The following is a 24,841-nucleotide window of genomic DNA, read 5'->3' as shown; positions in this document are numbered from 1 at the left end:
TGCTTGGTTACCATCTTAATTTAGTTTTCCGATCAATCATAGTATTTTTCATAGAATTTACAGTGCAGAAGGAGGCCATTTGGCCCATCGAGTCTGCACCGGCTCTTGGAAAGAGCACCCTACCCAAGGTCAACACCTCCACACTATCCCCATAAGCCAGTAATTCCACCCAACACTAAGGGCAATTTTGGACACTCAGGACAATTTATCATGGCCAATCCACCTAACCTGCACATCTTTGGATTGTGGGAGGAAACCGGAGCACCCGGAGGAAACCCACGCACACACGGGGATGATGTGCAGACTCCGCACAGACAGTGACCCAAGCCGGAATCGAACCTGGGACCCTGGAGCTGTGCAGCAATTGTGCTATCCACAATGCTACCGTGCTACTGTATCGCAAAGCGCACAATTGTGAATGTTTCTGCCAAATGGAGAATGTGGCATGATGTCTCATGCTGTTATGATCTTGATTCCCTCTCTAGAAAGTCACAAGTTCAAATCTCAGCCGCTGGGTGAATTACATTAGTTGTTGATTGGCTGGGCCAGTAAAGGATACAAAGAAGGGATTGACGGCATCTGCGCCCAATGCTTGAAGTGCCCGCTGATGGGAAAACTGTAGCATAAACTGATGGTGGTTATGGAAAGGTCTGTGGCAATACGTCGCCAGCCTCCCATTTGGAAGAGTATTTGGGTTTAAGTTGGGGAGTGGCAATGGGAGGAATAACAATTCAGTATGTTTTCAATGTGGGCTGATTTCTGCTCCACGTGGCAATTTAAACTTTTGTGAAAATATCAACTCAGCCATTGTTGCTGGATTTTCTGGCATATTTAACCCACTGGATGAGGCGGGACATTGCTTTTACACCACGTCCAGTATTACTCCTTGAAATAATTAGATCAGCTTCTCGACTGCTGGGATAGGGAAAATTGGCCCCAATGGGTGATGTGTGCAAAACCATCTCATCTGGTGGGTTTCCCATCAACAGGTTGGGGTAAAATCGTCCCTTTTATCTTTCTCCACAATTAACCACAAAATGTCCGTGGGGAAAAAATTGAACCATGGTAATTTTATTTTGTAAATTACAGGTAGGCAAATTTATTTATGTAATGTGTGGGCTTTTCTAAATGTTGGTCAGAATTTTGTTGCAGTGTTGGGTGTCTCACCTGCTGGTTAGAGAGCTGGTTGTCTTTTTTCCAGAAGATTCACCAAATCACAAGCCAATCAGGCAGTGATGAGGCCAACGGCGGGCCTTGCCTTGGGGATAAAGACCCCCCCCCCCTCCCCCCCTCCCCCCGGGTCCCAGGATAGTGGAGTGACCCAGGCCATGGGCCAGTAATGTGTATGGGGTAGGGGTGGGGGGGAGTTGATTTGTGAGGCGAGGTTCATGGGGAGAGGAGTGCGCAGGGTTGTCAGCAGCACGAATAGGGTGGTGGTTCTCAATTGTCTCTCTCTCGATTACTCACGGAGGCCTCAAGGATGGCCAATCATGAACTTATTGCCAAAGCCATCCTGTGTAGCTCCTGAATGACAGAGCAAGCTGGGTGTTCTTATAATCAGTCTTGGTCAACTTCCTAGTAGTCATATGAGAATGTACATCCCTGTGCCTAAATTATACAATTTTAACTCTTCCTGGTGGATTCGTCAAGAGATCATTGTTAAAGTGACTATTGTCTTGAACTCATGCCTCACCAATCTTTAGCCTAGATATATTTTCAGTAAGTGTCATTGAATTGCAAACATATCTTTAAGATGATCTCAAAGAACAATACATTTAGTTTTGATCAACAGTTTCTTTTTGAAAAATGAAAAATGAAAATCGCTTATTGTCACGAGTAGGCTTCAATGAAGTTACTGTAAAAAGCCCCTAGTCGCCACATTCCGGCGCCTGTCATTAACAGGAATATGTGACACATTATTTGTTGTGGAGTGTTGCAGGATTTTCTCCGTTACAATATAGGGCGGCATGGTAGCACAGTGGTTAACACTGTTGCTTCACTGCGCTAGGGCCCCAGGTTCGATTCCTGGCTTGGGTCACTGTCTGTGCGGAGTCTGCACATTCTCCCCGTGTCTGCGTGGGTTTCCTCCGGGTGCTCCGGTTTCCACCCACAAGTCCCGAAAGACGTGCTTGTTCGGTGTATCTGAACAGGCGCCGGCGTGTGGCGACTAGGGATTTTCACAGTAACCTCATTGCAGTGTTAATGTAAGCCTAATTGTGACAATAATAAAGATTATTATTAGCCAGTTGCAGGATCCCTGGGTTAGAGAGAAAACCTCTGAAACAGATCATACTAGCAAGTACAGGAGCATTATTATTAGGTGTGGATGGAATTAAGGAAGGGAGAGGGCTGAGCTGTCCTAAATAGATGAATGGCTTACCACCTCTCGGTGGATAGTTCAAAATATGAAGTTTGGCTAATTCTAGAAGGTATCCAAGGGAAGTCAGCAGGATGGAAGTGGATCCTAACATTGGCCAAGAGGAAAAGAAACAAAAACAAACAAATAGTCCATGCATCAAGACCTAAACAATAATTGAGGCTTGGGTTGATGTAACATTTGGGCCACACAAGTGCAATGCAATGACCAGAGATAGGCTCACCATCTCACCTTGGCATTCAATGGCATTTCTATAGATGAATCCCCTGCCATAAACATTCTGGGAGAGGTCACCATTAACCTGAAACCTGACTGGATCAAGCACAGTGGTGCTGCCTGACTTGCTGAGTAATTGCAGAATTTTCTGTTTTTATTTCTGATTTGCAGCATCGGCAATAATTTTACTTTTGTAAATGCTCTGGCCACGAGAGCAGGCCAGAGGCTAGGAATTTGGTGGTGGGTCACTTACCTCCTGATGCCCAAAGCCTATCTGCCACCCACAAAGCAAGTGAGGAGTGTGAAGGCATACACTTCCAATTGCCTGGATGAGTGCAGCTCCAACAGCACAAAGGAAACTTGATACCATCCAGAAAAAGCAGCGTGCTTAATTGGTGCCCCATTTATCAATCATAAAACATTCACCCACTCCACCACCTCTGCCCCATGGCAGCATTGTATACTATCTACAGGACGCACTGCAGCAACTCAACAAGACTCCTTTGACAGCACCACCCAAACCTGTGGAGGGCGATTCTTCCAAATGGATCCCAAGTGTTCACGCCATCATGAATGCCGTCGCGTTTCATGACAGCGTGAACCGGGCCCGCTTATGACCTAATCTGTCCCCCACAGGGGTCCAGCACAGCGGTTCACGCTGCTCCAGCCTCCTTTCCTGGTGCCAAATGGGCACCGCGCCAACCCGCGCATGCACAGTAGGGCCGCGCCAACCTGTGCATGCGCGGGGGACTGCCTTAGCGCGCCGGCCCCGACTCAATATGGCATCGGTGTTCATGGGCCAAACGTGCAGGAACGCAGGCCCGGAGGGGGGGGCGGGGAAGAGAGCCGTCCTGCCGATCGGTGGCCCCGATCGCGGGCCAGACCCCATCGGAGCCCCCCCCGGTGAAGTAGCGCCCCTTCCCCCCCCCCCCCCCCCCCCCCCCCCCCCCCCCCCCCCCCCCCCCACCCATAGGCTGCCCACTGACCAATCGCGCAGAGTTCCCATCGGCAGCGACCAGGGGTGAATGGCGCCAGTGGGACTCTGTTGTAACCGCTCGGCCCATCCGGGCCAGAGAATTAGCGGCCCCGCCGATTCCAGCGGCCCGCGGCCGGCGCCACGCGAAACGCGCCGGCGCAAATGGCGCTGACTCTCCGCACCTCGGAGAATCGCGCGCCGGGGCGTCGTGGCGACGATTCTCTGGCCCGGTGTGGGGCTCGGAGAATCACCCCCGTGATATTTTCCATCTATAAGGACCAGGGCAGCAGGTGCACATGAGCACCACCACCTGCAAGTTCCCCTCCCCAACAATACCCAATCCCATTGGAAGTATACTGCAATTCCTTCACTGTCGCTGGGTCAGAATTGTCGAATTCTCTCCCCAAGTGCACTGTGGATGTGCCTCACCACATGGACTGAGGTGATTTAAGAAGACAGTATTAACTGCCACCTCCTCAAAAGGCAATTCGGGGTGTGCAAAAAATGCTGCTCACACCCCATGAATTAATTTAAATGAAAAAGGATTTGAACAAATTGAGGTTAAAGAATGGAGTTTCACTAAGATATAATGCATTGAAAAATGAAAACAGCAATAATCAGCCAGTCTCTGTACTCTTCCTTTCTTCCTGGAGGTAATTTAGACTGATACAGTATAGCACATCTCAAGAGCATTCCTGCTGATTTCAAATTAGTAAGGTAAGGGTTGAGAGCAATTTTCCTTGATTTAGCCACGTTTCCCCATGCCGTGTTCATTATAGCATGATACCTGGGTTGCTCCCAAAAAGCACATCATAGAGGGATCCACTGTTTCCAGTTGGCTACATTTGTGCAATAAATAAGTAGTCAGTAAAGGCTTGTTAACTTTGTGACATCCTTTAAGACCAAAGAAACTTTAGTCTTATGCTACCAGGCAGCTCGGAGCAGCATGATTTTGACTTTTGGCCGATTGACTGCCAGAGTGCTCTGCTTGGGCGGCCACATATAGAGCAAAACGGCAGTTGCGATTTTTGAGACCCCAGTCTCATTTAAATCAGGCCTGTGAACTGAGGGATGAAAAACTGATGGGGCATGGCGTTACAGCTTGCCAGATTAATATCAATATTAGGTTGCCCCAGCCGTCAGGTACATTATAAGAGTGGGAGTCCAGCGGTAAAAGCAACTTGGGTTATTTTTGTGAGCCTGGAAGGGCATTCCTGCTCATCTGGGCATAGCAGAAATAATTCCAAATTGATCTTGATGGGCCTCTTCTGCTTAATCCAGTGTGGTGATAACCACTGTAGATATGCATACTTGCAGTAGGGGGATGTTTGGCTGTAACTGTAATACAGGTTCCTCCGGTAAGCCCCTGCCGTCTAGCTCCGCCCATAGGGAGCTTGTGTATAAATATGCGTGTGAGTCACTCAGACTCTAGTCTTCAGTTGCAGCCGGAGGAATAGCATCACACAGCAATAAAGCCTCGATTGAACTTGTCTCTCGTCTTTGAGTGCAATTGTTAGCGCCACATCCAGTTCCAATCTAATATTGTCTTTGGGGCTCCATTTATATCGTAGAACTCTGATCAGTAAGTTAAAGGGGTCCTATTGTCTGAAACAGGCAGGCAGTTTGGACGCATGGCAGGAGGCCCCTTTCAAAATGGAGCCTGCTGCCTCCTCAGGTTTAACAGGGTGGTAAGCCTCGGTTTCGAGGCAGTTAGTGTTCCTCTAATCAACAAGTGAATACCGACTTGGCTGTCAATAGAACAGAAGCATAGCCGACAGTTTAAACATATTTAAATGGAAAATTTATTTTATTTTCTCGTCTTAAGTCCTGAAGCAGAAATAGACCTATTAGTGAATTGTGGCTCCCATTTTCAAAAAGGAGTTAATCCATTTAAAAAAAAACTAACCTTTACTGTTATTACCAATGCTGTTTGAATCATATATGTGAGTGAATTCTGTTTCTAATTTAAAGATACAGGGTTGATTTTCATGTGGACATATATTGAGCAGGCAGTGAAGCAGGGTAGTGTGGTTAATGGGAGACATTAAGTTGAGTTGCCAGTGTGATTGGAATGGCAGGAAATCCTGTGAGGCAGCCGTGCTCAAACGGCACTGCAGGAGCACCTTAAAGGGGAGGCCTGGAATTATCAGGAATAAAAAGGAATAGCAGCTATCAGCAGGGATTTTTTTCCCCCCATAACTTACAGAAAAAGGGTAAATATCGGAAAGCATGAAGGTTCAAAATACACAAATGACAGAGTATTGACATCCAGTGACGGACGTGCTTCCAGGTTCCTGATGGGAACCCTTCAAATACACTTGGAAATGTCCATCTAGGGCGGCACGGTGGTGCAGTGATTAGCACTGCTGCCTGACAGAGCCAAGGACCCGGGTTCAAGCCCGGCCCCGGATCACTGTTCGTGTGGAGTTTGCACATTCTCCCCATGTTTGTGTGGGTCTCACCCCCAGAATCCAAAAAGATGTGCAGGGTAGGTGGATTAGACGTGCTAAATTGCCCTTTAATTGGGGGGGGGGGGGGGGAAAGGAAATGGCCATCTCAAATTCTGCTATCTAAATTGTCTTCATGACACAAGTGAAGACACAAAATGGTGCCAGAGTCCTTACATAATGCTGAGTTACAGGGCCTTAAATCAGAACTGAGAACCTCCAGCAGAAACTCAGTGACTCTGTGTTTTGGCTGTGCTGCTGTGTGATTTGAACTTTGTTACTGCCCCATTTTTAGCTGTAAATGGGACAGTGTCAGGCCTGAGGTTGGCCCCATAATCCTTTTGGGGTCTTCGAAAGACAAGTGCTGATGCTGTATCAAAATGGAAATACATTACCCTATTCTTGATGCTAGCTCAATCACCTGGATCATTAATTTTATTTCTCTCTCTCCAGAGCTGCCTTGGCTTGTTGGGTATTTTCAGCATGTTTTGTTTTTATTTCAGATTTCTAGCATCTACGATATTTGTTTTTTATCCCATTCCTTAGGTTAGGTTTGGTGTATTTATTTTGGACTGGGTGAAAAATCTATCTGAAGTAAAGGAGAGATGCTGAGATTGTCCAGTAGCTTCTGATTTTTTTTCAGGTTTGTTTTCTTGACATTTATTGTCTATCCAAGTGCACAATTCTGAGCTGGAATTGATGAGTGGTGAATTTTATCTCGTGTAATATAAAAAAAAAATGGTGAGTACATATTTTCAATGAAGAATCCACGTTGATTAACTGGCCACTATTAGGCGAACTTGCAATGGAGATTCACGCAATCCGATTCTAATACTCGGCATAAGTTAGTGCAGCAAAATTGCAACTGTCCAATAATCATTTCCATCCTTAATGTCTGAGGATCATAATTGGAGACATGCATCACTGGTCCCTCATTATCTATAATTAAAAAAACCACCAATCACTCCACAACCTTCAAGGAAAAAAACAGGTACTTTTAGATTTTTTTTAAATGCCAGTATGATTTTGAAATACTTCAGTGTATAGAAAATGTGGAGACAGTGATAAAATTAAAATGATATATCATACTTGCTACTGACTCATTTGCAATAGTAAGATATAATACTGTTCCCAGGGGCTCTGTAAGTGTGCATAATTCTTTCGTTCCTGTAAATCCCCAATTTCTGCTTATCATTAACAATAACATGAAGAAATGTAGTGCATTAACTGGATTCTCCAGAGATTATATTGGAACCGTTGATTATGAACTTCAGCGAATTAGCAAAATATGTTCTGAAGCTACTAAACTGTCCAAGTCGTGCCTTTGTCTTCTCCCAATTATGCTCCTGAATTTAAAGCAGGCTGACGATAACATCTGCTGTGAAATGATAAAAGGTACATTCTGTCTCTCTTTAAATTAGCCAGAAACACAGATGTGTTATTCTGAAAGAAAGGCCACGATAGGATCATATAGCACAGCAGCCCATTATACCTGTGCAGGAGCTTTGGAAGAGCTATCCCACTTCTTTCACCCACTTCCCTGCTCTTTGCTCCCTAGCTCTACAAATGTTTATTGTTTTACCTGGAAGGACTGTCCTACCAACAGGAATGAAACTTAAAAGAGTTGCATTAGGGAGGAGCAATATTGCTTAAACGTGGCTTAAAATGGACTTCTACTGAAGCCTCGCGGACTGCCACAGAAATAACGTCAAAAAGGTACCCTTGCAGCACCAAAATGTTCTGAAGTGGTGAAAATGACTTAATGTGAAAGTTTATGAGTGGAAATTTCAATTAAGAAACCTATTTATGTGTGGTTTTCAAAGTTAACCCGAAGAGGAAGTGTTGCTTTAAATGTGCATCTGAATTTGGTTAACAGAGGCTTTAAACGGAGAAGCTCTCGATAGCTTTTCTGCCCTTTAATCTCCCATTTCAACGGCAATCAGGTCTGTAATCCTGTTAACAATCTCCTTAATGACTCCTCAATGACTATCACTCCCGGATCAGTCGCTACCAGTCCAACTCTATCTAACTGAAATGATCGATGGCATCGCCTGCGTTCTTTCATTTCTTATTTGCGTTTCCCTGTGTTTAAACATACGGCTGGGCGTTCTGTTTTATCCTGATTGTACCGTGTGCTGTTGCTCCCTCCCTTTCACCATGTAAAGCATAGGGTTATCGTCACAGGCATTTAATTTATTCCTTGTCCAGTTCGACATTATCCTGAAGCTGTGTATGTGTTCCCTGAAGGATAGTTGCTTTGATGAGTCACTCTGGTTTGTGTACTAATTGAAATTTATTTGATTCAATCCTTACTTCATTATTTCGTAGTTAGTAGTGACTGCCGAGAAGATCTACTGGGAACAGTAGAGAACCCATTAATTTTTATTTAGCTGGCAGCGGCTTGTAAGCAAGCCAGAGAGTCTTCACATTCATCTATTTTAATAGATCTTTTAAGTGGGTGAGATGTAAAATGCTAGAGGCATTTTCATTCTTAGGCTCGGCAGAGAAGGGTTACCCTCGAAGTTCTCCAGTTTATGTTTGGACTTAAAATATTTTTGTACAGCCCTGTAACTGTGGGACTAAACTAACTGAGCTGACTTCTCAAAATTCAATGTCACTGCATGGGAAGATTTTTAATGTCGCTTTGCACCAGGGTGAAGTTAATCTGCTTTTAGTGCACAACAGCTTGCCTAAGAGAGTTTCTCATTGTTTAGTTTTAGCGCATTAAGGATCCAGATCATGACCCCAGAGTTATACTGCCACTTTCTCATTGCTGTGCACACAACCTGGTGAGTGGGGTGGTGCAATACGAAGTTAATGAGAATTATTAAGACACAATCTTATAGCCACATATGGTACTGCAGGGCAGGGGGTTTCACAGTTAAGTGATGCTTGGACAAATGCGAAAATCTATAGTAGTAAATTGTAGTCAGAAGGATTTCTCATAAATCCACCTTGCTAAAATCTGGACCCAACGCATTAGACTATGAAAGATATACAGGCATAGAGGTAATATTCTGACATTAGATATGAATAACAGAAACCCACTCTCGGGTGGAATTTCCGAGCCTCTCCCGGTGGGATTTTCTGGCCCCACCCAAGTCAATGGACCGTTGAATGGTTTGCCCCATTTTATGGTCCTGCCCACACTGTGACAGGGCAGTAAAGTTCTGTCTTCCTTGCTCAAAATAGCACCTAGCATAACATTTGAAGATACAGTGAAACCTCATTGAATGCAATTGTAATCCTGAAAATCACTGTCTTGTTGTGCTCTAGGCGTAGCACAAGCGGCTTCCTTGTGGTGCACTTGCCAAAGGAAGGTTCAGACATGTAGACAACTTCAACACGTTTATTAAACTATTTACACTTCTCCTACTCGAGTTCGCCACTACTGTTAATCCTTCTATAGCTACTCAAGACTGACTAACCAGTCTGCTACAATCCACGTGGTGGGAGTGATATTGAATCAACCCTGTGTCTCTACTCACTGACTGTCTCCACTGGAAAGAGGAAGATCAGTTGTGTCCTTTATATATGGGTTAGTGTAATGCCCTCCTGTGGTCGTGTCACCTCTGTGTATACCGTGAATGCCTGTGGCAGCAACGAAGTCTGAAAAACAAAGTTTAGACACAGTAAGGTGCAGAACTCTTTCAAAGAACAAGTCCACAGAGTTCCTCAACTCATAAAAGGTACAGCAAAAACTATTTCAACACAAAGTTTAGTTTAGTACAGGGAGTACTTGAAAACACGGCAGAAAAACTTTGGGCTGAATTTACCGGCGGGAATCCCGGTCACACCGATGGCGCACTTCCGCCTCTGGTTTCCCGCCAATGAGTTGTGCATTCAAAGAGAAATTCCTCTGACAACGGCAGGACCAGAAAATCCTGCTGGTGGGCTGCCTCCACCACTGAAAAACATGCAATGGGTTGCTCGGTAAATCCTGCCCTTTGTTGCTTGAACGTATAAATAGGATAAAGTAGTGCTGATCACAAGCCAGACTCAGGGTGTGCTGATGTCATCGCACTGCTTACACACTTTAAAATGGGGAATACAACACCTATAAGTTAAACTCAGACACACAACATAAATCCCTTTAAAACAAAACAATTTTAAAAGGGGATTCTTAAAATGGGGACTTACTGCATTCCAAATTTGTTTTAACCTGACATTTATCACCAATATTATGCTTATAATAGCAAGGGTAATTGTTAAAAGAATGTTTTTTAAAAATCCATCTCATATGCCACTTGTACCATTCTCAAACCAAGAATGGCTTAGGTTGCATTTATATTTTCACTTCTGTGTCGATGCAAAGTGGCTTCAAAGTGCACATTATCATAAAAGTAGCAGCATAACTCAAAGACTGCCAAGTACCCTCAAACCTCAAATTGTGGGTACACTCGGAGATATCCTCCTCCCGCTGTTTTGAGTTCTCAAAGCAAGTAAAGCAAATCGAGTTTTAAAAAGGGTACTAAACATGGGCCATTTGCTTGCACTTGGAGCCTATTTTGATGTTTAACACTATTAAAAATAGGGACATCTCATACACTTGACTAAATGTTTCACTGTGTCATATCTGCTCATCATTGTTGTCTTGTCTAACATAATTATCCACACCCCCTCCCACACAGTATTGATTTAGTGACTTGTCCACCACCTTTGAATGTGAAGGCACGCGCATTCTCCATAATGGCTCAGGTATTATATGTACAGTTATAATTTAACTTAAAATTACAGCTAATGGGCAGCCTGCCTAAACTTACTAAATGAGACATGTCTTGTACGATTCAAGAAATTGTAAAGTAGTGTATTTTTCCTATTGCAAAAAATCTCCGAGAAGCCGAAGATATTAAAGCCAATCAGGCTTGATTTAATACTTTGTCAAATGCCAAATAAGAAAAAGGAAATGGAAATTACATGGCATTTAATAACTTCTCTGATTTTCTCCATTTCCCATGTTTTAAGTTGTGGAATATCTAATAAGGTGCCCTCTTTACGTGGAGATGTTTTTCAACCCCATTGATTGCAATGACAAAAAAGGTAGCAGATCCTAAAACGTTATTGAAACTGGGTTTGGTAATAAAACACTGAGGCACTGCTCCACATTCTGGACTTCAATTAAATCAACATGTTAATCAAGAACTATAGTTTGTGTAATTCCATGACCACTGACAGGAATCTAATTGAAACATCATTTCCCTTGAAGGTATTGGAAGGAATATAACTGTGTACTGTTGATCCATATCTTCAAATAAAAATATTGAAGTGAAAAACTTATTTCATTTAACTTGCTCATTGAGCTCCAAAAATTGATGATCATGCCTTTAGCTGCCTATAGATCCTAAGCTTTAGAATACCTTCCCTAAACCTCTCTGTTCTTCCCTCAAGATGCTTCTATCCCCTTGATCAAGCTTTTGGTGGCCTAGCCTAATCGCTTATTGGGCTAGCTGTCAGGAAACAGAAGTAGTATTAAGTGGCCTATGTTTGTATTATTGGATGGTGGGAATAAGGTATAGATTTAAGTGAGTTTAATTTAGAGTTCTTGTGTAAGAAAGGGTAAAACTCCAATTAGATTTATGTTAAACAAAGATGTTTGCATGTATGGGTATTTTTGGTTTAATTATAAGCTGTATCTCTATTGTGCTTCGAGAGTTTACAGCGTGAAAGTTAAACAAGAGCTTGGAGAAAGAATTAACTGTTGCTTAGCAACCAGGGGCCATTAGGGGAAAGGCTTGTTTTTTGTTTACTTTAGCTGGGCTCAACAAGTTGGGTCTAGCAAGCTAAAGTGTGAACAGCTCTGCCAGAAGCAGAACAATGGAGTAATGGGCAAGAATGCAAGCCCCGAAATGAAAGGACGGTTAGTTCTAGAAACCAGAGAAAGAAAAGAGGAATTCCAGGGAACTGAAGTTAAAAGAACAGAGGAACTGGAATTTGAGCAAGGTACTGTTCATTGAAGTTAAACACAGAGCTGAAAAGGGCAGATATGGTGAAGTTGGCTGGTGAAAGCCAGATATATCTGAAGCACTCTTGAGGTTGGTGATATCTTACCACAGTTTGTGAAGTAAAAGCCAAAGCCATTGTGGTGCAATTAGTGACTGGATCCCTGAGACATTGTGCAAAAGTTTGAAAGCTTGTGGTTATTCAAGACAAAGGAATACTGAAAGGAGAGTTGGAAATCATGAAAGTGAGAAGCAGTTGAGGGAAGACATTTTTTAATAAAGATCCTATGGTGTGTCTTGTCAAGAGTGGAGTTTGGATACTTTCATGTGAAAGCCAGAGTCCAGTAAAATCAGTTGATCATGGTACAATGATCATCTGGGGGGATTTTAGGAGAAATCCACAGGAGGTTCAATTGGGTGGCATCTGCCACTTGGTTTCAGAGCAGAGTGTATCTGACCACAGTTGGCCTGAGCGTTTACAGGGACTGCTTATTTACTGAAAACATTGTGGCATAAAATACATTTTATGACCCGTGTTATTCTTAAAATCTGTGTATATTTTGTGAAGGTAAGTGGGAATGAAGGAGTATAATAATGATAATAATAATCTTTATTATTGTCACAAGTAGGCTTACATTTATACTGCAATGATTTTACTGTGAAAATCCCCTAGTCTCACTCCGGCGCCTGTTCGAGTACACAGAGGGAGATTTCAAATTGTCCAATTCATCTAACAAGCACGTCTTTCAGGACATTGTGGGAGGAAACCGGAGCACCCGGAGGAAACCCGCGCAGACAAAGAGAGAACGTGCAGACACCGCACAGACAGTGACCCAAGCTGGAAATCGAACCCAGGTCCCTAGCGCTGTGAAGCAACAGTCCTGACCACTGTGCTACCGTCAACGTTTCATGCTTAATAAATGTTAGTCTGTTGTTAAAAGCCACTTGGCAATCCTGTGACTCTGTTCATCCACATTTTCCTCAGAATAGTGGAAGTTAGTCTTTTGAGTCAGGATTCCACTCTGCAACCGACTTGTCAAGTAGCAACATTGATTGGGATCATCACACTTGGGTGTCAAATTTAGTGTGATAATTTTCTCCTGTGAAATATCTTGGGACATTTTATTACATTAGAGCTGCTAGAGAAATAGAAGTTGCATTCATAATAATACAAAACTTGGAACCATTGTGAACAGTGAGGAGGATCGTGTGGATCTTCAAAGGGACATAGACAAGGCAGTGGGATGTTCGGACAGGTGGCAGATGAAGTTCAATGCAGGGACGTTGAACGTAAGTGCCGTTTTCTTCAGTTCTAGGTGCTGCACTTTGTGGTGACCTGATCTCGGAGGACCCTGAAGCAACCCCCAAAGCCCCCCCAAGCCTCAATGCACCATGGGAGGGTCCCTGGCTCCCCCGCACCCTCCCAACACACGCGCAAGGCTCAATCGCACCCACACACAAAATGCCAGCTGGGTGCCATGACAGTGCCAACCTGTCAGTGCCCCTGACAGCTGGCAGTGCCAGGCTAGCACCAGTAGTGCCAGGGTACCACCCTGCCCAAAGAGCATGAACCCGAGTGCCTCCAATCCACTGGGAGACCCCCACAAGTGTCTTTCCATCTGGTTCCCTTTTAGGAGACCAATGCTGAACGGCACTCGCCTGAGGTCTGTGAGGCGAGCGAGTTTGATACCAGACCTCAGTTAACTCAGGAACCTGCACATTAAAGTGAGATAGCGGTGTCACTTTAAATATGCAGATTTGCTAGAAAGTGATCCCGCCCACAATGGGCGGGATTCATATCACAACGTCTCGCGAGATGGCATTAGATCCCGTGAGGCGTTTCAAGCCTGGTAGATTCTATGAGCAGGGTCTCCCAGCTTCTTTCGGCCACGCTGTGGCAAGCTGCTTTTCGGACGCAGCATGGCCCTTAAATCATGCCTTAAGAGTTAGCAAAGTGCATTACTCACTTCAACACAGAAGTTTGGATTTGGTTTTAACCATTTCTCCCCTTAACATGCTTTTGTATTTGCACTCGGCCAATTTGCAGATTTTGCTCTTCAGTGTCTCAGTTTCTGATATTTGAGTTCACCAATTGTTAGCTGGGAATTACAAAAAAGGATGAGTTTCTTTCCTTTTCTTCTTTATTTAATCCTTCTTTTCCTTTGTGCTCTGATTATTCAGTGCCACGGGGAATGCATCTGAATTCCAGATTGGTCTTTTCTATAGCCAGCTTCATGCAGTTTCCCTTCTTGTCTTATTTCTTGGTTCGCTAACTGATGAGATTCCATCAAACTTCACCATCACTGTTTCTTAATGAGAGCATTTAGACTCCCTTAATACTGAATGAAGACTCTGTGTAAATATATAGAACATAGAACAGTACAGCACAGTACAGTTGTGCCGACCATTTATCCTCAGATCAACCAACACCCCTTCAATTTACTGCTGTCCATGTGCCTGTCCAAGAGTTGCTTAAATGTCCTGAATGACTCTGACTCCATCACCTCTGCTGGCAGTGCATTCCATGCACCCACCACTCTCTGTGTAAAGAACCTACCTCTGACACCTCCCCTATACCTTCTTCCAATCACCTTAAACTTATGGCCCCACGTGACAGCCATTTCCGCCCTGGGGAAAAGTCTCTGGCTATCCATTCCATCCGTGCCTCTCATCACCTTGTACACCTCTATCAAGTCACCTCTCTTTCATATTTGCTCCAGTGAGAAAAGCCCTAGCTCCCTCAATCTTTCTTCACAAGACATGCTCTCCAGTCCAGGCAGCATCCTGGTAAATCGCCTCTGCACCCTCTCCAAAGCATCCACAATATGTGAAGTGTTTCTGGTTCATTTAAATTCTCAACAATATGACTCAACAGTAAACATATAGATAGATTTAGATAAAAGCAAATTACTGCGGATGCTGGAATCTGAAACAATAAGAGAAAACACTGGACAATCTCAGCAGGTCTGACAGCATCTGTAGAGAGAAAAGGGAGCTAACATTTCGAGTCTGGGTGACTCTTTGTCAAAGATAGATTTGGAGGTGTGATGACAACTCAGGAATGGTACTGTACACCGGTAGAAGGCCATTAACACTTTGCTGCCTGAAATGGGTTGAAACCAACACCACAATTATCATAATAGATTTGCTTTAAAAAGTGTATCTGTTTCTGTTACATTTAGATCACTTATGAATAATAAACTAAATTGGGAAAGTGTTTGATGGTATTAATCTTTAGATGAAATGCAAGGAATCAACCAAAAATGTAAATTGACAGGAGATCACTTTATAGTTTTCTCCGTTAGTTATTGTGAACCTAAAGTTGCTCATGTGGATTTATAGAGAAAACAAAAACAAACATAAAGTGACTTTTTACTGGGACTTGTCTAAAATATTATGGCACGTTATCAAAACTGTGAAGTACACCCAAATTATTAATGGAAAGTTTGGTCATTCAGTTGCTGTGATCGTAAGACCATTCATTTTCCAGGCAAAACAATGACAGGAAAGCACACAGACAGCACTTTTCAAATTTAAAAATAATGTTTGTTGTTTTTGTGTTCTTTCCAAATGTTCTGTATCCTTCCAAAACTCGTATCACATCACTAATCATTCACATGTGGCCACAGGCAAGAATTAGAAACTGTGTGCATTTGGAAATTAGGTGCCAAAGCCTTAATGTTCCGAACTACTGTATGTTTTCCTTGTTATGAGATAAAACTGATTAAAAAGATATGCTTGGTTTGATTTGAGGCCTGCACACACATGGGTCAAAACTACCCTCCAGGCATTTTGCTTTCTAGTCTTTTGTTCTCCGTGAAGCGAATGTTGTTACTTGGAAATAGATTTTGAAATGGTAATTATTTTTATTGATGATGTAAGTCAGCACTGCGTTACTGAGCACGTCTTAATGGGAAAAATAAATATACAAGGAAGAGAATCGAAGAATGGATATGGCAGTAAAACCCGGTGATGTATGTGACGTGCAAAACTACTGTGAAAATTAGTGACGGCTTACAAATGAGGACATTATAAATTCATAAAATTCAATATCAGTCATATCATTGAATATAACCACCTGATTGGGTATTTGGAACTGGAGAACTACTTATGCGGTGAAGAAAGGGATTCATCTAATTCATCTTTTATTTTAGTTGGAGATTTGAGAGAAATGGCAGCAGTTGTGTTGGTAATAGTAACCAAAGCACTATTAAAGACTATTCACGCCCGTGTTCCACAGCTAAGCTGACAGTTTTATACTTTTGTGCCTCTCTGCTTGCTTTTCAATACCATACCGAATTCGGAGCAGTGCTCCGAAAGCTCGTGTTTGAAAAAAAACTGTTGGACTTTAACCTGGTGTTGTAAGACTTCTTACTATACCGAATTAAAAATGTGAAGTTCAGGCAAAACAAGCAATCAAAAAGATATTCCCTGGGTTACAGCTGCCTTGACAGTTCTTCATCAACCCCGTTATAAATCAATAAAAAGAATATTTTGGACAAAAAAGCAGCATTAGAAATTGCAGAATAAACCTGCCTCCAATCACTCTACTTTCACAGAGATGCCATTTGGGCCTCCATAACTCTAGGTACAACCTCTTGGTTCAAAAATTCAAGAGGAGGCATGCTTTAAGCGAATAACTCCCAGAACCAGGCTCTCCGAGCATGTACAGATTGCCATCTTCCAGACGTTGTTCCCCTGTTCCAGGAATCTCTGAGATGCCACGTTTCCTTCCTTCCATGCCTGTTCATGTGACTATCTACTCGAGTTCATCTCTGCCTCCCAGTCTGGGAAACCAGGGATAGATTCCCCAGTATCCACCATTAGCTGGAGTTCCAGAACTCTAGTTTCGACAGCATATTGATGGCCAATTTTCATGTTTCTCCTCAACCTCTCAGCTTGTTCTGCTTCCTTCTGATGATTGTACCCTTTTTCCATGACCTTCACCCTTACTGTATTTACTTGATACTTGGTAAAATTTGCTCCATATTCTTCCATCAAGGACTTTTCTGCCCATTCAGCCCATCTCCCCATGCTGGTTCACACATTTAACCTTTTTCCCCATAATTCTGCAAGTTAGTTTTCCTCAGGCAGATGTCTATTTGCCTTTTAAACATTCTAATGGAAACTGATTCCATCACCCTTTCCCAACTCTTATGCATTTATGTCAGTGATTTCACAGACCATGAACAAAAGGGAGCAAAGACAAAAATGGAAAATCTTCTTTTGAGAGAGTCAAGCATGAGAACCTACTGTGGAGATAAGGGGGAAGATCTTGTTGCAGGGAATATGGAAATGGGAGTATAGAAAAATCCAATCAACATAGGTTGAAGAAGTCAGGATTAATAGGAGAAGAGCTGAAGGATTGCCTCCAAAAGATATTGACTACATTGGAAATCCAGTTCAGAATCAGGTTAAACTAGTGTATTCATCGACTAGAATTCATGACATTTTAAGAATAGCCTGCAGGATCCTTAGAGCACTTTGTCAGCAGATGCAGAGAATAGGGTATGTATTGTGATTTTTCAAATGCAGAGCTATCAGATGGAATTGAGTTGGTGATTGCATCCACTTCCATTCAAGTGTTCCAGAAGGATCTGCTAAGAAAGGTCAGTAAGACCAGCCTAAAATATATAACATCGAAGAACCACTCAAGTGTGAACATACGTACAAAACTATCCTCTCAGGTTGATAAAGCTGACAGGTCCTATGTACAACACAATTGTTGATACACTCACTAAAACACCCAAATCTAACAAGACACGTGGAAGGTGTGGGGCTGGATTCTCCACCGGCGTGATGCTCCGTTTTGCCAGCAGCCCGGGGGTTTCCCCGATGGCGTGGGGCTGCGGGGCTGCCCCACAATGGGAAACCCCATTGACCAGCTGGCGTAACGGAGCATCCTGCCGGCGGGGTGAAACAGAAATGTGGCGGGGAGGGGCAGAGAATTCAGCCCGTGGCCTTCTGCATGCACCAAGCTTTCCATTAATTCTGCAAGGACTGTGACAGAAAGGGTCAGCAGCAATACACTAGAGAATAGGCTGAAGTAGCTACAAAGAGCCACATACTGATCCAAAGAGACCATGCACAATTTCATAAGAGGGATACCACTGAGCACTGAATCAGAAATAATGACAGTTAAATACCATTAAATCAGCAATGTATTTAAATAAGAAGATGCATAATAATAACACACTATAACACTTCTCCCCTCAAATTTGTATTCCCTTTAAAGATAGAAATATAATGAAACTTAATTATGTCAGTTGTTCAGGAGATTTGTGACGACAGTATGATCTTCGCAAGATCACTGGTGACTGTCAACTCTGGTGATGATAACTTAGTTCAACTGAACTAGTGGGCACAGGAGTAGGTTGAGTATCTGAGCATGAGTGTCCCTCTCCTGAAGTAGTGTCCATTGAAAGGCTTGGTACAACAGGAACCACTTGTTTCTCCAGCGCATTTCCTTCTATTATGTGGTCTGGAACTTTTGCTGTCTCCGAGTCATGACATAGATGAATATGATCTTCGTGCCTGTGAACAATTCTTCCATTGTTCAATTTCACCACCAAAGATACTGAACCACTTCGGTTAAGAATAAATAACTCCAGGAAGCCAACACAGGTTACTGCCAAAATTTATGATATAGGCACAATCATTCGGGTTAAAGCATTACTCCTCAGCATGCACCTAGCAAGACGTGTGGAAGATGTGGCTTTCTGCATGGGTGCGTCCAGAACCAATAGTCACAGTCTGAGATTACGGGGTAGATCATTTAGGACAGAGGTGTGGAGATATTTCTTCACCCAGAAAGTGTTGAGCCTGTGAAGTTTATTACCACAAGAAGTAGTTGAGGGAGTAGTTTCCAAGAAGCAGATAGATATAGCACTTAGGGCAAAAGGGATCAAAGGCATTCTTTCCCAGGGTGGAGGGGCCAGTCATTAGGGGACATAGGTTAAAGGTCCATGGGGAAAGTTCAGAGGAGATGTGCGAGGCAGGCTTTTTACACAAGAGGGTGGTGAGTGCCTGAAACGCGCTGCCAGGGGATGTTATGGAAGCAGATACATTAACGGCGTTCATGAGCATCTCAACAAATAGATGGATAGGACCGGTACAGAGGGATACAGCACTGGGAAGTGCTGAGGGTTTTGTCCAAGGATGGTATCATGACCGCCACAGGCTTGGAGGGCCGAAGGCCTGTTCCTGTGCTGTATTGGAGGGAAAGCGGGATTGGGTTATTGAGCTTGATGATACGCCATGATCATAATGAATGGCAGAACAGGCTCGAAGGGCCAAATGGCCTCCTGCTCTTTTTTCTATGTTTCTATGATAATCGTACCTCTTCTTCTGCTTTCCTTGGCTCCATCACACTTTTGCTTTGACACCTGGGTGGAGCAGATCCAGGTGAGACTTTGATCTTCTGCACCTCAATAATTCAGCTGGGGAGAATTCCGTAGTTGTTTGTGATGTATTATGAAACTGAATTTTCCTGAGCCCGCCATGCCCGAATAGACGAGGCCCGTGCCCTTTCACCACCAGGAGTTGAACCCTTGTTTCTTCGCTGTTATATGTAATATCTACTTCTAATGCTTCAAGCAATGGTATAGTCTCGTTGGTGTATGTCCGAAGTAGATTCCTGCCTGAGTAAAGGCTGGTGCCTGCTTCGAACCCCAAATCTTCCTGAAGGACTCCTCACTGATTACTGATGCAGAGGCTCCTGTTTCCACCTCCATCTTGATCTTCTGTCCATCAACCTTCACCATAGCATGAATAGGCTTTCCGCGCCCCTTTCTCATAGTAAATATACTGTAATAGTGCTCCTCTGCCTGGTCTGAGCTTTCCAAGCGATGCACCATCGACTGAGGCTTCTTTGCATTTGAAATTCCCTGCTCAGCCTTCAACGTTCTCTGAGCACCCCGGTACTTCCTTGCTAAATGTCCCTTTTTGTTGCACTTGGGCCAATAGTGTCCATAAACATACAATGATTCATATAGTTTCACCCTCCACACCTAAAACACTCTACTGACTTCACCTTTTCACTTGCAGTTTATTTTTCTACTTGATGCACTGCACCTTCCTTTACACCACCATTGGCCTTCTGAAGATCGTTTACATTTTTGGCAGCCATTTCCAGCCCCCGAGAAATTTCTAGAGCCTTCTTCAAAGTAAGTGTGGCTTCTCCCATCAAACACCGCTAAAAGCTGTCCTCATTAATGCCACAAACTAGTCTCTCTGAAAGCATGTCTTCCAAAACTGCCCCAAAATAGCAATGTTCAGAGAGCTGGCACAATTCAGCAACAAAGTTAGCTGCAGACTGTCCTCTGAAAATAACTATGAATTTGAAACATTGTACAATTATTGAGGGTTTAGGATTGTGGGGATTCTGAATAAGTGTAACTAAATCTGCAAAAGAATTGCCCCCTGGTTTTCGTACGTGGTGCAGCTAAATTCCTCACCAGCTTGTAAGTCTTTGCCCCGCACACATTCCGGAGAATTGAGTACTTTCTAGCCTCATCTGAAATCCCATTTTCCAAGAAAATCTCTTCCAACCTTTCAACATATTCAGTCCAGTTCTTGTTGTTTTCCACCAACTCACTGACCCAAACATAGCCATGGTACTGCTAACCCGTTTTCCATCAATAAACTATTATTTTTTATTCTTGTCGCCAAAAACTGTGATAGTTTGACCACAAAAAGGGAGTTGTGAAAGTTAACAAAGTTTAAATACACAGTAAGTGCTCAAAAACAGGAGCAGCTAGTTAACAAAAAAAAACAGTAACAGAAATGAATCAGAACCAATGGCATTTAAATACACAGTAAGTGCTCAAAAACAGGAGCAGCTAGTTAACAACAAGAAAAACAGTAACAGAAATGAATCAGAACCAATGGTATTTAAATACAAATATATACAGGTAACAAGAACAACTAATAATGTCACAGCATATACTGATGATTTTTTACTGATGACAGCAATGGATTTAAATATGAAGATGCATAATAATAACATTTTATAACAGGCAGGGTATGAATAATGATATTGAAATTTTTGTCAAGAAGTGTGAGGCATGTCAAGAGCATATGCCAAGTCAGCACAAAGATGGTTTCACCCATCCTTGGTCAAAAATTGCATCCGTCCTCTTTCATATCCAGAGCAATAAATCATCACCATTGACTAATTTACCACCTACTCCCTTATTCAACAACTGTACAATACATCAAGCACAACCTTTGTGTACACTCTTGTGCCATTTTCAGTTGATTTGCTGTGCCGAGAGGCATCATTATGGACAATGGTCCGCAATTTATTGCTGAGCCATTTCAAGTGGAATATCGATTGCACTACTTCTTCTCACTCCTGAGATCTAACAGCTTAGCTGAATTAATGATTCATATCGTGAATCCCAATTCCCAGGTGTAGACAGATCAAGCAAAATCCATACATTGCAATGTTACACCTAAGAGTGATATTTTTAACTGCAACTATTCCATCATTGGCTGAGTTCATGTTTGGAAGACCATTGTACACCAATTTACCTACTCTTACCAATTCTTCACTCTTAGGAACTAGAGAACAACTTTTGAAATTGTGAAAGAAGATGATCAATGTGCACGATAAAAATACAGACAGTGAATTATCAAATTTACAGTTGGGACAAGAAGTTCACATGAAGGATCCAAAAAAGGTATGTGGCAACTAGCCAAGGTGACAAGGATATATTCAGAACCAAGGTCCTATGAAGTAATTATACACAAATGTGCAACTGAGGTGTAATTGAGGACACATCAGATTCATCCCATCTCCTCAACCATCATACAGATCTCGGACAAGGTCTCAAATGTAACAATGAACAGCAACCAAAAATTGGCAAGGAAATCTGCAGACAAGGTTACTGCTACTAGATCTGAGCATACCAACAGATTAATTACCTCTACACTTCAGGGACTCATAGATTCTTCGGTTTTGTACATTTATTTAATTGTAACTAAACATGAACAGGTATTGTAATTATTTCTACTTCTTTGGAAGGGGAGAGGAAATATCTTGAAAAGGATATAGGAGGACGTTGTAACATGCCTTTAAGGGATAGTGGCATCATATCACTAAATGTGAAGTATGTCATGTGATTCAGTCTCTGTTTCTCATGGGCCTATGAGCAGAACACAGTACACACATCCCTGCAGCTGATGTCTTCATTTGTTCTGTGCACGTAGATATATTCTCATGTGCCTGGCAGTCTAACTAAATGAGCCAACAGAGCTTACCCAATTCCTGTAGAGCGACAGGTGCCTTTACATCATTATAAAATCACAACAACCTCAACTCTTATTTTCTGCCTGTGGCCTGAATAAGATTACTAATTCACTTGACATTTAGCACAGTTTTGTGCAGTTGGTCCATGCACAATAGAAAATGGATTGTCCCTGGTATAGGAATATAGGACCAAGAGTAAGGTTGAAGCTTCCACCAGGTTCAGACAACAACAGATCCGAGAATCACAGGGGATTTATTCTCAATGGTCTATCATGGAATTGATTGCAAGTCCTCGAGGCAAAAGGTCAATGTCGAACCCACCAAGTCACCTCATCAAGGCTATCTTATCTCAAAACTATTACAGTGCCAAAAAGATCAGTGCTTGGGCCTCAGATATTTACCATCTATATCAATGCGTTAGACTGGCGGCCCATGTGTAATATACCAAACTTTGCTGGTGGTACAAAGCTAGGTCGGAAATTAAGTTTTTTTTTTAAAAAACTTCTATTCTCTCCCTTTTTCACATTTTCTTCCAAATTTACACCCACCAACAATAAACAATAATCAGTATCGAATTCAATGTCAGTCCCCATATCAATAACAACAATCCCATCCTCCCACCAAACAGCATCCCACGTGTTAACATAAACAAGTAACAAAAAGGAATCAGGAATCACCCATAGCCACCATTAACACACACAGCCCCCCCTCCCCCAACCCTCCCACACCCCTCTAATGTCCGATGTAAACCAATTCTCGAAGGTGCATAATGAAAAACACCCATGAATTGTAGAACCCCTCCATCCTTCCCCTCAGTTCAAATTATTTGATCTTCTCAAGAGTAAAGAATTCCAGCAGGTCCCCCATTACGCCAGGGCACAGGGTGGAGAGGTTGATCACCATCCCAACAGGATCCGTCTTCGGGCGATCAACGAGGCGAAGGCTACAACATCGGCCTCCGCACCTGTTTCCAATGCCAGCTGGTTCGACACCCCGAATATGGCCTCCCGAAGGCCCGGATCCAGTTTCATGTGCACCACTTTAGAGATTACCCTAAAAATCCCCTTCCAGTAATCCTCCAGCTTTGGACAGGACCAAAACGTATCAACATGGTTTGCGGGGCCCTCCCCCCAACTCTCACACACATCTTCTACCCCCTCAAAGAGCTGGCTCATCCTCGCCCTTGTGAGGATGATATACCACCTTGAGCTGTATTAGGCACGAGGTGGAAGTATTCACCCTCCGGAGCACCTCACACCAGAACCCCTCCTCCATTCCCTCTCCCAACTCTTCCTCCTACTTTGCCTTGATCCCATCCAGCTCTGACTTCTCCTCTTCCAAAATAGCTCCGTAAACCACCGACACTACCCCCTTTTACAGTCCCCCTGTCGTCAGCACCTCCTCCAGCAATGTGGAGGGCAGCTCTACCGGGAAGCTCTATCTCCTTTCTGGCAAAGTTTCGAACCTGCATGTATCTAAATATTTCCCCCTGCTCCAGCCCATACTTTGCTCCCAGCTCTTTCAATCCTGCAAAGCGACCCCCAAGAAACAAATCTTTTAGTGTCCTAATTCCTTTCTCCTCCCATCTCCGAAAATTTCCATCCCACTGCCCTTGCTCAAATCTATGGTTCTCCCGAATCGGCATTTCCCTTGACCCTGCCTCCAACCCGAAGTGCTGATGAGACTGCCTCCAAATTCTCAACGAAGATATTACTACTGGACTCCCTGAGAATTTCCCCGGGGCCGTCGGGAGCAGCACTGTTGCTAGCGCCTTCAATCCCGACCCCCTAAACAAACTTTCCTCCACTCTGAACCGCTAAGAAGGTAGGAAAGTAAGTTATAAGGAGAAGGCAGATACTCCAATTCTAAATGACTAGGTAAAACAATGGAAGCTGGAGTAAATCCGAGATGATATTACCCACTGTGGTAGGAAGAATGCAAAAATGGATTAGTGAGAGACTAGGAAATATTGTCAGAGGGAATTGGGTGTCCCTGCGTAGAAATCAGAGAAAGTTAACAGCCAGGTACAGCAAATAATTAAGGAGGCAAATGGCATGTTAACCTTGATAGAAAGGCGGTTACAATATAAAGGGAATAGCGTTGTACTGCTGTTATATAGAGCTTTGGTCTGCCCATATGCAGAATACAGTGCGCAATTTCAATCTCCTTACCCAGAACAAAATACAATTCCCTCAGAGGAGGTGCAGTGAAGTTTCGATAGATTTATTCCTGGGGTGGGAGATGGAGTAGAATGGGTCTATACTCTCATAGCATTGTGCAGTATATCATTATTAGAGGACTTGACAAGGTTGATACAGAGAGGTTGTTTTCCTGGCTTGGGAATCTGGAACTAGAGATCATCATCTCAGTAATAAAGCACGGAGATAGGGGGAAATGTCTTCATTCAGAAGATTATGAATATTTGATTTCTTTACCTAAGAGGGCCGGAGATGCTCAGTTGTTGAGATTATTCAAGGAAGAAATCAGTAGCTTTTTGGGCACTAACAGAATGAAGGGACATGGGTGTCGAGTAGAAGAGTAAAGTTGATGTAGAAGAACAGACGTTAGTTTACTGAATCAGGGTCAAGGAGCCATATGGCTTGGCCCTGATCCTATTTCGAGAGACCGCTGAAT

General features: G+C 43.2%; 1 long non-coding RNA gene across 1 annotated transcript in view; it reads right to left on the bottom strand.

Moving 5' to 3' along the window:
* The window catches only part of LOC119953442, a 47,128-nt gene that overhangs the window by 14,001 nt on the left and 8,286 nt on the right, over positions 1–24,841 (bottom strand). The window contains exon 2 of the long non-coding RNA XR_005458023.1: positions 9,505–9,625. This is a non-coding gene — a long non-coding RNA (uncharacterized LOC119953442). The remainder of the gene's footprint in view (positions 1–9,504; positions 9,626–24,841) is intronic.

This window comes from Scyliorhinus canicula, chromosome 18, assembly GCF_902713615.1.
Source record: "Scyliorhinus canicula chromosome 18, sScyCan1.1, whole genome shotgun sequence".
Taxonomy (NCBI): Eukaryota; Metazoa; Chordata; class Chondrichthyes; order Carcharhiniformes; family Scyliorhinidae; genus Scyliorhinus; species Scyliorhinus canicula.
Note: the sequence above shows the minus strand (reverse complement) of the source record. Positions and strands in the feature narration are given on the sequence as shown.